Source organism: Gigantopelta aegis, chromosome 10, assembly GCF_016097555.1.
Source record: "Gigantopelta aegis isolate Gae_Host chromosome 10, Gae_host_genome, whole genome shotgun sequence".
Classification (NCBI taxonomy): domain Eukaryota; kingdom Metazoa; phylum Mollusca; class Gastropoda; order Neomphalida; family Peltospiridae; genus Gigantopelta; species Gigantopelta aegis.
Genome location: NC_054708.1, coordinates 77,408,509 through 77,420,759, shown reverse-complemented (window position 1 = coordinate 77,420,759; position 12,251 = coordinate 77,408,509). Strand labels below are relative to the sequence as shown.

Sequence of the window (12,251 nt, the reverse complement as noted above, 5' to 3'; positions counted from 1 at the left end):
GTTTTACCGTATGCACTTCTAATTAACGGATGACGTGTGCTTCGTAACTGACAATAAATCAACTTTTCACATGTTGTCTCCTTCAGAAAAAAATGCAACTGGAATGTATTAAATTAACCATGCTCAACAAATTGGTTTTCTTTTTCCATTTAATTATTTAATTCCTACTTCATGCGGTGTATTGTCATAGTAAATGAATTTACATGTGTCAAGCGTAGCCTGCCCAGAGGCAATTAGATGCATTCCCAGTCATACTTTCTTAATTGATACATAGTTGAAATGTCGGGACTGAATGGGTGCTAGTATTCCTGAAGGTGTGAATATCGGTTATTTGCTGCACCTTATCGCTGTTGTTAAAATATCCATTTTATATAACAGAAAACATTTATTGTGGCCGCTTAATACAGGTATTTTAGCGATTTTGGATCCGATTTAGGTGGCCGCGTTAGACAGGTGACCGCTTATTACAGGTGCATTTACATTATAAATCGTTTGGGAGGAAAAAAGTGTCTGCTTAAGGCAGGTGACCGCTGATTACAGGTGGTCGGTAGGACAGGTTTGACTGTGTGTGTGTGTATATATATATATATATATATATATATATATATATATATCGCAATAAACATACATGTACAAATGATACTATTTTAGAAAATATTTCTTGAGTCTATATTTAAAAACAGCAGTATTTGGCGATGATCGGATAGCTTTAGGTAAATGAAGGAAGGAAGGAAATATTTTATTTAACAATGCACTCAACACATTTTATTTACAGTTATCAATACAGTGTTCAGTTGATCCAAACCAATATATCAATGAACCACTGATGTTAAACTATACTTTTACTGTTTATTTATTAATATATAAATCCATTTGGACTCATTTAATGGGTCATATAAGAATGAAAATTTATGCAATGCCACAAAAGGTGTCCCTTTTGTTACTTTTTCAATGTGTCCCTCCGTTACCATGAATTTATTTTTATTAAAAATATAATTAATTAGTGATGTATTTCAGATTCATATTATTGTTTTATAAATACATGTTAGCTTGATTTCTGTTATATACTAGTTCCAATATTGGATGCCTAGTACACCAGATACAACAATAAAAGCAGCAAGTTATTGTATGTGATGTGCATTTAAAAAAAATGTATGCCCTCTGTTACCGATTATTAAAAACACATAAATTATATGACATTTTAAAATACAGTTGCATTAAATATTTTTATGCAGTACTCAGTGTATAAAAACCTATCACCTACAAAACCAATTCGAAAGTAAGTTGTTATGACAAAAACTTACTTTAGTATGAACAATTTTATAAGTAAAAGTAGTTAAAATGTCCTTCGTTATGTACTGCTTAATCTTGCCCAATTACTAAGTTTTCATTCATTCATTTCAACTTACTTTCGTGCTTATATCCAATTATGGTTCAAGCATGCTGTACTGGGCACACACCTCAGCCATCTGGGCTGTCTGTCCAGGACAGTGGGTTAATTGTTAGTAGGTTAGTGGTTAGTGAGAGAGAAGAGGGTGTAGTGGCCTTACACATACCCACTGAGCCCTTAAGAACTCGCTCTGGGTTGGAGCCGGTACTGGGCTGCGAACCCTGTACCTACCAGCCTGTAGTCCGATGGCTTAACCACTGTGCCACCGAGGCCGGTATTACTAAGTAAAGGTAAACATACTTATATATATATATCCTGAAGTATGTATTCAGCGAGTTGTTAACCTGTTAAACGCGCTCTCTCACAGATGGTTGACCTAATTATTGACCCAACAAAGTATTATATGACAATATATACATTTGATTTGTACTTAAAAGTACTTTATTGAACCATCTACATAACCACCATATCATACTTATTATTGATATTTTATAAAAATAATTGAATTATGGGTACGGTCCATAATTCTGAGAAAAATAACGGCTGTTTGGAGAGCAGAGGTGTGACGTATTATTTTGAGTTACGTGATGGGCATTCCCCGAATAACCGCAGTGTCAAAACGATTTACCAAGCTCATGTAACGAGACCGTTTGACTGTCCTCTGCGACGTAGGGTAAATAGTGAAAAACAACAACAATGAAAATAAGTTATTAAAAAATAATATAAAAATGTACTGAATGATAATAAGCTTATACATTCATTTATTTTAGTAACAGAAGCATGCTAAACATCGACAATCCCAACTAGTTAGGCCTTTGTATCTATAGGTAAATTTATCGTTAGTCGTACGCGAAAAACTCTAAAACATCTGGATCACAAACACCTTCATTTTCCACCTTGTCAAATTCATGTTATGCAAAATATGCCATAACAGCCGACTTGGGATAGGAATTGTTACATTTTTAAAGAATACTCTGAACTAGATGCTGTTTATATTACTATATTCACAGCAAAAATGTATATAGGCGGTAAATAAGTACATGTATTTGATTGATCCATATTACCGAACCATCTGGAACAGGAGGAATACATACTAAGTACTGTACAAACAGTGCATTTTCTGAACAGGGTAGGGGGTGGGGGAGTATATGAATTTAGCAGATCCTTTTGTGTACCTTTTCCATAGATACATGTATATGAATAGCGTCACAAAAAATTTATAATAATAAATAAATAAATAATGTTTATGAATAAATAAATCAATAAATAAAATTTATATATATAACAATTACAAATTATCAGCTGCTGAGGTAGATTAACTGAAAGAGAAACTAACTACGGATAGTACACAAACTAACAACAGGGCTTGAACTTAAAGCCGCACACCCTAGTTCCATCCAGCAAAAATAAATTATAATTTAGTTAATGTACAAACCTGTAACACACTTAGATCACGTTTTTATCAAATGGAGTGAAAAAGCAGGTTTTATATCGATAAATACCATGGGAATCCCCATGTCCCAATTGCTTGAAATAATTTTGAAAGTTAGTATTCTGATGTCACCGGTAGAAGCACAACAATGCCTACGTCACGACAAATTTCACAGACTTGGGGTGCATTCGTTTCACTTCTCCTGGACATGTTCCAACTGTTCTGTCCTGGTTGTATCCCCTCTCCAGATATCGTAAGACTTAGCAAAATTATTGGTTTTAAGGGTTTGTAACGTTTTGTATTGAGACACTTGTCTGAACTTTATTGTTACTGAAAATGTTCACGAACTGTGAAGAAAAATCTCACAAATGAACAACAACAAATCGGATGTTGATTGCGCGAACCGTGCACGAGAAAACAAACCGAACCAAAATGATAACGGTCACGTGATATACCAACGTCTGTGACATTAAAAATAGATTGGACCTCGCTTGCTTAACGTTTTTTTCTCGACAACATGTTTTGTGAAAAAATTCAAAACATGCATTTCGTGGTTTTACAAACATCAGGATTACCAAAAAGCACTTCAGGTGAATGGAAATGTGTATTCTAAATAATAAAATGTAAGTAAAGTGCAATTTTATTTGTGAAAAATGTGGTTTAATAGCGAAAAACAACGCCGTAATGGTTAACAAATAAACGTAACTAGGGTGTGTCCCTTTAATAATTTTTCTCCGATTGCAATTTTGAGACTGCTTATGTAAATTTTGTAAAAATGTTAATTTTACCGCAAATAAATATGACTAAAAGGTTATTTTGCTGTACATTTCAAATGCTCAAAATTGCAAGGGGCAATAAAACTCAAAATACATGTTTTTTCAATAGGCTACTAGTAAAGTCGAGACCACTCCCGGGTCCCCCTCTAAATTTATGTAACGTTTCTGTAACAACCGCCCCCAACCACCCCACCCAACTGTGACGTGATTTTACCAACATTATGATACATGTAATAATAATAATACACAATTATTATTACTACTACTACTATTATTATTAGCCTACTACTATTATTATTAGCCTACTACTACCTTTTTGGGGTGGTGGGGCGGTGTTTTAATACTTTTATCTATAACGTTTTTTTTTTTTTTGCTATAAAAATGCAAGATTAACATGCGTGCACACACGCACAAATGGCAGGCTGAACTTGTCCCTGCACGTAGAACTGGATTCAACTGGGTTAAGTAATAATTAGCCAACCTTTGGACAACAAAACATGCAACAGTACACTGGGTTTTTTACACTATACATTAAAACCGAAATACCACTTTGCGAACCAGTCAAAATAATTTGCACATGCACCTAATAATAATAAATGGTGAGTTCATGTTCCGACTGTTTATTATTTTATTTCAGCGAAATTCGAGGTTATTTTCATCATGAAATAATATATTTTTTATTATTTGCCATGTATTTTGCCGGCCCTCATTTGCCAAGTCTCTACACATGGCAATTGTTTATAAATATAAAATCCAAAAATACATTATACGGTTGTCGTATATATAGCCTCATCACTACGAGTCTATTTTTCCGTGTTTTTTTTGGTCTCATCACAAGAAGAGTTCCAAATTTTTAAAATGAAGCGTATCATGGAATTCCCTCGATCGTAGTTCAATTAAAATGTTTTGGATCATACAATAACTAGGTTTGGTATTCCAAACGAATGTAAGTTTCATTTATAATGCATATTTAGAGAAACAAGGCCCACTAAATCCGTGATTGAGCTCCTTAAAAATCCATTTGTTATTAATAAAATAATATTAATAAACGTTGATGATGATGATATTTGTTGGTGATCTTTTGCCTTTGAACATTAGTATAACTGACCATTTACCAGACACTTAGTTTTCCTAATTAAACCAAATCTAATTGTTTGTTGTACTACTGTGACAATTCACACATTTGAACACCTGGGCAGGCTGGGGCCAATTGGTACAGGACGAGTTAGATTTGGAGCAAAAAGACCTGCTCCCACCTCTAGCCCTCCCCTTATTGATATGTTGTAGGGGAGGGCTACAGAGGACTGTGTGTAATACTTCAGCAATCGTTGACGACCAAATGGTAGCCAGAATAGAATAGATGTTTAACGACACCCCAGCATGAATTTTGTTTTTTTGTTTTTTAGAAATGCCACATGCAAAGCTTTAGTTTAATTATGCTCGAGTTCAGTCAAGATATTAAACTTACATGTTGTTAACCAGTACCAAACATGTCATGTGTGCGCACACCAGGGCACAATATTTCACGCGAACCGCCGTTCTGTTTGCGGGTCGGTTACGCAAAGTTAAATTTACGCGAACCGCAAACTGGTTACGTCATGACCTGTAAACGTTCAGAAATTAAAACTTGCAAACTTCACGATTACAGGACGTTTATTCACGCAGACATACTACTAGTATTTCAACAAATGTTTTAGGCTGAATTTTAGATACTTTATGTACAGCAAATCAGTAAACAACGTTATATTTCAACAGTTGTAAATTGCAACCAGTCTAAAGTAAATGTTCAGTATAGAGTCGAGTCAAAAGTTTTAAAGAAATGTGCTCAGACCGCTGGGGACGGCTAAATTATCTGCTGCTATTTTATCTCTAAAGGAATATATGTAGACATAATATTGGATTGCCTATAATTTTACATATGTTAAAAACAGTTTTAACGTAAACAGGAATCCAAAAGTGTCACAAAATTTGAACAATACTAACATCGCATAATGAGCTTTAAAAAAACAAACATTTGGAACGTCAATGTAGTATAGACGTACCATCGATAAAGTGAAAGTAGCATAGTCACCGCAAAACGGAATCTCTCCAAATGATTATGTATATATTTCAAAGGCGTAGCGCCCATTACACACAGTACGCATATGCGTAATGCAAAAACAAAATCCGGGAATAGGTAGAGGTTGTCTGTAATTGATCTATAAAATATTCTCTTAAAATTGACTCGAAAAAAAGATTACAAAAAAAGAAGAAAAACAAGGGCTCAGATTGCATCTACAGGCGTCCTGAGTTTCAAACTTTTCACAGGGGGAAGCCCCCCGAATATCCCCGCTCGGGAACACCTTTGGCGTGCGTAATGCTAAGAAAATGTCTGGCTACGCCCCTGTATTTTGTTTCTGTACTGGGGCTGATATTCAGTTCTTTTATAATACTGTTAACTTTAGCAAGCATTAAAGACATTTTTTTTTTTTTTGTAAAATGTTTTCTTTTGTATTTGTTTTAACTTCATGTTTGAGCAAAAAACTATGTATTTAAAATATAATTTCAAAGTAATTTTGAGGTAACCGATCAGGTAACCCACGGGTTACGCAAATATAATTCATGTAACCAAACAATTGGTTACATAGGTAAAAACCACGTGAACCGATTTCCGGTTCCCTCAGATTTCGAAATATTGTCCCCTGCACACTTTGCTTTATATTATAAAACATATTTAAAGCTATAATAGGCAGAATATTTTTTAATATTTAAGCATTTAGAACAGGTCTTAAATTATAAATGATGTTACAATGTCAGGAGGGACGATATTCCGCCTTTTATAGTTTTAAGGGCACAATGTGTGCTTGGTAAATAGCCTCCAGTGACTCAAGATAGGCTAACCCTAAGTATTTTAAAAGGTATTGCAGTTAAAGGGACATCCCTGAGTTTGCTGCATTGTAAGATGTTTCCGACTAATAAAATATTTCTACGATTAAACTTACATATTAAAAATATTTTCTTGTTTACAATATCACTGTATTATCAGTGTCTACAGGTATATTCAATGTGTTTCTGGTCATCTCAGTATTTGTAAGAAGCCCAAAGTGGATTTTGTCTTCAAATTATTTCGTACGTACGAAAACATAATTTTTAGGAAATAAAATGAAATTTAACCTAGTACAAATATTAGAATGATCAGAAACACATTTAATATACAGCCACTAATATTTTATGCAGAAAAATATATTTGATATGTAATTACAATCACTGGTATTTTATTTGTCGGAAACATATGATCTTACAATGCAGCAATCTCAGGAATGTGACTGTCCCTTTAAAATGTCTCCGTTAGTTGATGGCATCTTAAAAATTGCAGCAAACTCAGGAATGTCGCTTTAATATTGAAAACACTTTATACACATTCAATGCAGGGTAGGACTTTCCTTTGGCACTGTCACGTAGCGTAGGCTATAATAAAGAACATTAAGGAAAGGCCTTCCCAATGCAGTAAAGTAATTAAACATACACACACAAACCATTGTGGTGGACGGGAAATTGCAAATCATGTGTCATTACAATTTTCACAGAGTAAAACAAAAACAAATTATCTCTCTTTTCTCATAAAACGTTCACTACTATTCGCATTCTTGCATATATATATAATCGTGTTTCTAATTTGTTATGTATAGAACAAATATCACAAAAATACCATAACAGTGATAATGCATTTCCACTGCACAGGAAATACAACTATTTTACCTGTTTTTCAAAATCGAAAATTGCCATTTACACAGCTTTTTACCGGATGTTGCCTTTTTGTTCGTTGTACTTCCGCTATTCTCATTTGGAACACCTCGGTGAACGATGTTTAAAGGTTGCACTATACCAATTAATTTCCGGCTGGGTGGAAGTTCGAGGTGCACCGAACTTTTGATAGAGAAGTTAACACCACAAGTCCTGTGATTGGTTATAAATGTGAGTGTGTTGGTTGTAAAAAAAAATTAGTTTCATCTGGGCTAAAAATGTATGCAATTTTATTTGATGTAGTACCACCGTGTCAAGTAGCCTTGTGCTTGGAACATGTATGGGGTACCTGTAAAAAAAAGTACTAAAATTTTGTGCGAAACTAGGGGTGTTGCACAAACATCTGGTTATACCGAAAATGAGCCATGAAAGGTACCATTTTCTGCAGTTAATACTTTGAGATAGGGGTTGTAGTACTGATATTTATGGGTCACAGTTTGGTTGATATATTGCATATAGTGTTTTTAAACACAAACGTTAACGTGGTTTTGAATTGGTATAGTCCAACCTAAAGATATCTGATTTTAAAAATATTTAAAATAGATCAAACTGTTCAATTTTCTTCTGTGACCATTTTGCGAGCTGTCTACTCGTAAATGTATTTTTCCAGGCGTTCATGATCACGAGATTCACCCAAAAGGTCGGGTCCAGGGTAGCTCGAGTGTCCACTAGCGTTATTTTATTCTGTGTGGGAATAACGCTAGAGATGACTATTTGTAACACTTCGGCAATCGTCGATTACCAAATGGTAGCCAGCTACTGTGACTGAAGTACCCCCCCCCCCCCACCCCCTACATCTGATGCCACAGACCTTTAGTTCGATTATTCCCGAGTCGAACCATGACGTTGTAAACTTACATGTTGGTAACCGGTATTGACACTAGACGTAGAAATCCGACGCTCCTATGTTAAATTCCATTATTGTTGTGCTGACATAGGACAAAGTGTGTGGAGACGTGACAAGACTGTCGCGCCGATGTTTAGTGGTCGTATCATGCACGTTCGACTCGGGTTAAATCGAACTAAACGTCTCTGGCATCAGGTTTAGGGGGATGGGGTACGTATTTCAGACACAGTAGCTGGCTACTATTTGTATTACACACTGTCATCTCTAGCGTTATTCTCACATATAATAGAATAACACTAAATAACACCCGAGCTAGTCCAGAGGTTGCAGGTACGTGATAGGACGGGGTGTCACTGGGGGTGGGGGGTGGGGGCGAATCCACCTCACCCTCCCCCCACCCCCCGCATTCAAACACGATTGTTTTACTGTAAGGCCTCTTGAAGCAATAGGTTTCACAAATGACGTACATTTATGATCGACATTTCCTAGACGTTTTGACAATTAGTAGCCTAAATATGAGCATTTACTTCATTATATGTACGTGTTAATGACAGTCGAGAACGTTCAGGATGTACTAGCTAGGCATAAGTAGGTTCTGACATCTCTTTAAATATTATTTATTTTTATTTTTTATTTTTATGTTTTTGTCTTGAAATAATTTTAATAGAGTTCAGTTCGAATATTCTAATATTTGCTAATTTGCTTTCGAAATATTCGAATAGTATTTTCAAGTATTTGAACGAATACTATAATTTCTAAGGATGTGAGATTTGATATCGGACGCAAAAAATGGGTGGTTCTTTCTATCATAATGTAGGCTACGTCTATCACTAGTAAAAAACGTACCCAAACCAAAACGTAGGTACATTTTAGTCAAAACGTATCCATGACAAAACATTTATTCAAAGCATACAGTATGACCATGGGTGGCGCTGATTGGTCGATCTACCAATGATATATATTTTTTAATCGATTCTTATGTTAGACCTATCACACCAACAGGTACTCCCAAACAACAATCTTATATTACCCCCGGGGTTGTTGTTTGGAGGTAGGCCCTTGCTATGATCGCTCCCAGCCTGTACTCTGATTATTAATATAATAATAAATATATAAATAAAAATGACCCAAAAACTAGAAAAAATAAGCATTAGACATCCTCTTTGAAAAAAAAGAAGAAGTTTAATGTATTGTAATATACTGATCTTGTCCCAATTGAGAATATAGGCGATGTCAAAATTTACATCTAAATCAGACGTCCCCATTATTTCAGTTTCACGTACGTTCCCAAAATGTATTATTCTGTTCTGGAAACGCGACCCAGGCTTCTGGAATGCGTCCCCAGAAAACTGTAGGCTACTTGGACGTTTAATGAATATAACACGTCAGTTACTATACTGTTGTCATCATCAACATCATCACTACCAGGTGGTCATCATCATCATCGTCATCATCATTGCATTCTCTTTTCAGACGTAATTATTACATATATCTATATATATATATATATATATATATATATATATATATATATATATATAATGTAGGTGCGGAACGTGGTCCAGTAGTATAATGCTAGCTAGCTTGATGCGCGGCCGATCTAGGATCGACTCACGTCGGTGGGCCCCGCTCCACAACTGGTCCGGCCGTGTTATATATTATTCTGGCTGGTGTATGTTTGTTTTGTTTTGTTTAACGACACCACTGGAGCACATTGATTAATTAATCATCGGTCAGTGGATGTCAAACATTTGGTAATTCTGACTCGTAGTCATGAGAGGAAACCCGCTACATTATATGCACTTTCCCACAGACAGGAAAGCACATACCTCAGCCTTTGACCAGTCGCGGTGCATTGGTTGGAACGAGAAAACACCCAGTCAGTTGAATGGCTGTGAGATCATGCATACAAAATTTCACTTGCTGCTAATTCAAAAGAGTAACGGTTCATCGCGTGGCGGCAGCCGGTATCCTCTCATTCTCACCATATTGTCAGACGCCATATGACTGTAAATATAATGGGTTGAGTGTGTAGTTAAATACAACATCCTTCCGTCCTCCTTACATTTCTCTCTCCGTTCCTTCCTTTCAGTGTATGTACACTAATTCAACCCCGATGAAAAGAAATATTTGTTTAACGACATCTCATCACATTATAATGGCACTGTCCTGAGTTTTCTAACATTATAAAATGTTTCTAACAAAACCATTTTAACAACTAAAATTACATATTAAATAATATGCTTTTTTAGTTTAGAATATCAGTGTCTGTATATTCAGTATATTTCTGCTCGTTCAAAAGTAGCTAAAAGTTAATTTTACGTCCATATATATAATTTATTATACATGTATGTGTACATGTATGTGTACATGTATATGTATGTATGTATGTATATATGTATATATATATATATATATATATATATATATATATATATATATATATATATATATATATATATATATATATAGTTTCGTAGGCCTATGTACCAAATTAATGGGAGGTACAATCTACACTCGGCTTCTGAGAACATTTGATCGGATGAGTATATTTCAAGCAAGGAAAGTAAACACAGAAATTACATGTATTTCGAAGGCGAAGTACTTGAACACGACAGGGGGTGGCACGTAGCCCAGTGGTAAAGCGCTCTCCTGATGCGCGGTCCCCATCGTTGTTTCAGCAAGTGCACTACGACTGGTATTTCAAAGGCCGTGGTATGTGTTATCCTGTCTGTGGGACTGTGCATGTTAAAGATCCCTTGCTACTAACTGAACATGTAGCGGGTTTCCTCTCTAAGACTACATGTCAGAATTACCAAATATTTGACGTCCAATAGCTGATGATTAATAAGTCAATGTGCTCTAGTGGTGTCGTTAAACAAAACAAACTTTATTTTAACACACTGCTTGTATAGCCAGCCTACTGCTGCTGCTGTCTATATAATAGAAACGAAGAAATGTCGAAACAAATATGGGCGGTTTAGAGGGGAGACTTTATTTGATCAGCTATGACACTGTCGCTAGCGGAGTGCCATTGAAGCATTTGCACTCACAGAAAAATACGAAAAAATTATGGTGTTTTATCCCGGAAACACCTTTCTGTTACTGTGCCCTGAATCTTTTGTACTGCCACCCCATTTACATCCGACTAGGTACGACATTGTCTAATTGAATTTTTGTTGCATTGAATTGGTCACTAGTCCTTCGCCATCGACATGTCTTCATACTGCACACAGTTCTTGAAATATTGGGTTATGTGGTCCTGCATTTTTGTAGGGCTCATTAAAACACACACACACACGCGCGCACGCACATCATATATATATATATATATATATATATATATATATATATATATATATATATATATATATATATATATACATTTGTATATATTTGTAGATTGTTGTTTGACCCTACTGAATATTAGGAAAACGAGCTAGACACAGGACGAGGGTTCTCCAATTGAACAACATTTTGAACTCACCACAATGCTTATATTCGAATACAAAAACAGCAATATACGTACGCTGTGTCATATATTTTATTATTCATCATATTTTATATCCAAAACCAGCAAAAGTAATAACAAAACCAAAACAACAACACATCAAACAGGAGAAGGGTGAGACACCATTTTATAACTTAAAATGTGATCACGCCTCTACATTTATAGAGGCATCACTGGGAAGTCTAACGGGTGTTCTTCGGTTTTGTACACCTAATGTTTGCATACACTATAGTCTGACACCCAATAGCCGATGTATCTTTCGTGCTGGGGTGTCGTTACACGTCTATTCTATTCTATTCGTTTTTGTAATGAACTAGTAGGTCACGGCCCACAATGTATGCTAAGAAACAGGAAATTAAAAACTATTTTATTAAAGCTCCAACATCGACGAAAAAATATTTTTTAACACTCATACATATAGGGATGTTGGAACAATTTTAACCGACTCTGTTGTGACCTTAGACAAAACAGTTAAGCTACTGGAATTGATCACAGATTGCGGTATGCCACTT

The 12,251-nt window shown here is 35.3% G+C and overlaps 1 protein-coding gene across 1 annotated transcript in view; it reads right to left on the bottom strand.

The window, feature by feature from the left end:
• LOC121382915 (zinc finger protein 710-like) overlaps positions 1-7,462 on the bottom strand; it is a 35,096-nt gene extending 27,634 nt beyond the window's left edge. Inside the window, exon 1 of the mRNA XM_041512596.1 lies at positions 7,337-7,462. The gene's annotated coding sequence lies outside the window, so the exon portion shown is untranslated. The remainder of the gene's footprint in view (positions 1-7,336) is intronic.
• Positions 7,463-12,251: the final 4,789 nt, after the last annotated feature.